The following is a 3,152-nucleotide window of genomic DNA, read 5'->3' on the forward strand; positions in this document are numbered from 1 at the left end:
AAGCTCATTTTTTGTTAAAAACAAACATGTACAGCAGAGGCGCGCCAAATGTATACTTTCCATGTGCAGAGAGGCTATTGTCAAAATAAAAGCCTTTAAAGCTGGTGGACAGAGTTTGACTGCTTGGGTGTACCGGGGTAGCCAAAGTGCTCAAACGATTTATTTATTCATTCATAAAACCACCTTGTTTCTACACACATTGTCCATTTTATCAGCTTCAATTACCATAGAAGCACTTTGTCATTCTACAATTACTGACTGTAGTCCATGCTTTGTTAGCCCCCTTCCATGCTGTTCTTCAATGGTCAGGACCGCCACAGAGTAGGTATAATTTGGGTGGTGGATCATTCTCAGCACTGCAGTGACACTGACATGGTGGTGGTGTGTTAGTGTGTGTTGTGCTGGTATGAGTGTTTTTATACACCTCACTGTCACTGCTGAACTGAGAATAGTCCACCAACCAAAAATATCCAGCCAACAGCGCCACGTGGGCAGCGTCCTGTGACCTCTGATGAAGATCTCAAAGATGACCAACTCAAACAGCAGCAACAACAGCTCTACAAGGTGGACCAACTACGTAGGAGTGTCTAATAATAAATGTCTAACGGTATTTAAAAACTCCAGCAGCGCTGCTGTGTCTGATCCACTCATACCAGCACAACACACACTAACACACCTCCACCATCACTGTAGTGCTGAGAATGATCCACCACCTAAATATTACCTGTTCTGTGGTGGTCCTGTGGGGGTCCTGGCCATGCAGAGAAACAGATGGACTACAGTCAGTAATTGTAGAACTACAAAGTGCTTCTATATGGTAAGTGGAGCTGATAAAATGGACAGTGAGTGTAGAAACAAGGAGGTGGTTTTAATGTTATGGTTGATCGGTGTACATTATATGGCTAAATGTCTTTGCCAGACCCATTGGACACCCTCATGAAATTAATTACAGTGTATAAACAGTTTGAGGAAGGTACTTTCCTGTTTTAGCATGACCCCTGTATGCAAAGCAACATCCATAAAGACAAACTTTAAAATGTTTAGTACAGAGATAATTCCATAGCCCTAATTCCTTATTTCAACTAAAATAAACACTTATGGAGCCTATCCCAGCTTTTTAATGGGCACAAGGCACACAGTAACACCCTGGACGGGGCGCCAGTCCATCGCAGGGCAGACACACATATACACGTCCATTCACCTATAGGGCAATTCAGTGTCTCCAATTAACCTGACTGCATGTTTTTGGACTGTGGGAGGAAACCAGAGCTCCTGGAGGAAACCCACGCAGACACGGGGAGAACATGCAAACTCCGCACAGAAAGGACCCGGACCGCCCTGCCTGGGGATCGAACCCAGGACATTCATGCTGTGATGCGACAATGCTACCCACTGAGCCACCGTGCCGGCCATAAGAAGTTCAAAAATGTTTATTAGCTTGACTAAATTTCTCATATTTCAGAATTTATGATTAGACTTTCAACTGGATTTATTTTTATCTATATATTCTGTTTTATACCTCAAGGTGGTTCTGATGTGAACCTTTTCACTCACCTGAAGTTACAGCCCATAGGTTTGGGGCTGCCATGCCAACAATGCCATCCATCTCTGCTGGATGTAATGGGAATCTGCAATGACTGCACTCGCAATGTCCAGAAAATCAGACTCTACTCTAATGATGAACTAAAGGATGATGAACAATTACTTTCTTTATGTAATTTGTTATAACTTTGGTTAAACTGTAGGCCAGTTGTAGCCTAGTGGTTAAGGAACTGGACTAGTAATCGAAAGGTCACCGTTTTAATCCCCACCACTGCCAGGTTGCCACTGTTGGGCCCTTAAGCAAGGCCCTTAACCCTCAATTGCTTAGACTGTATACTGTCAAAGTATTGTAAGTCACTATGGATCATTCTGAATATACTCTAGGCCAGTGGTTCACCTTTTTTTTTGTTTTAGACATCCCTGTGTTTAAAAAAAACATCTGGGACCCCATTAACACAGGTTATGATGTTATGCATATACTTTCAGTGAGAATGACAAAAGTTGTTATCTTGCTTATAGGAATTTGGATAAATCCATGGTGAAGGTATTGGTATGATCTTGGTATTTTCTGAATCCTTGGTTGATGTAGTGGGTTTACTTCTGGTAAACTTGTGGTGGAAGCTTCCTCACCTGGATCTGCTTTAGCAGGATCTACAACCACAGCTGAATCATAGTTATTCATAGTCGCCATCCATCGACTTTTGCACTTTTGAGGTGGGCAAATCAAATATTTTCTATTCTTAAAGTCCCAAGGTTTTTTTTTGTTTAGAAATAGATATGACATCACAGAAGATCTCCCATATGCTAATAGCCTACTGATTTTCCCGTCCCATCACACGTGATTATTATTATCAAATGCAGCCGGAGCCATACTCTAGGCTCAATGAGGACTATGTTGGGCTGCTGCCCCCAGTTTAAGAACCACTGCTTTAGGCCACCCAAGTAAGAAGGGTCCCTGTTGAGTCTGGTTCCTCTCAGGTATTCAACCTTGTAATATTTAGGGAGTTCTTGCTCCTCACTGTTACCCTCAGCTTGTCAATTGTTTTTTTTTAAATGTTTTTTATGTTGCTTTGAGACAATGTCCATTGTAAAAGGTGCCATACACGTACAATTAAATTCACAGCAATACAAAAACATTGTCTTAAATAAAACTTTAAAAAAGAAAAGAATATACTAAAAGTTAAGCAACAAGAACCTCTATTTTTTTTTTTAGTTTAATTAGCTATGCAGTGTACTGAATTTGTGTATATTTATTGCCAGCTTTTTGTCAGGTGTCAAAGATAACAGAATTCCTCCATCGAGCTGACACTGTCACAAATTCGTGTGTCACCAAAATATAGAGAAAGTCGCCTTGTCACATGCAAAGACATTTTTGGGCAAATGCAGCACAGCCTTAAAAAAATCATATTTAAATTCAAACTTAAAGACATATGAAAATATTAATTGCTAGTACTACAATAAGTTAGTCTGCATTAGGAAAAAAAACATGCACTTTCACAAATAAAGCCAGTGCATTTAATTCACATTTGCTTAAACACTAACTGACCAAAAGTATGCGGACATCCAACAATGAACAAAAATAATTATACAACGATTTCAAAAATCAAGTG

Source organism: Trichomycterus rosablanca, chromosome 3, assembly GCF_030014385.1.
Source record: "Trichomycterus rosablanca isolate fTriRos1 chromosome 3, fTriRos1.hap1, whole genome shotgun sequence".
Lineage (NCBI taxonomy): Eukaryota > Metazoa > Chordata > Actinopteri > Siluriformes > Trichomycteridae > Trichomycterus > Trichomycterus rosablanca.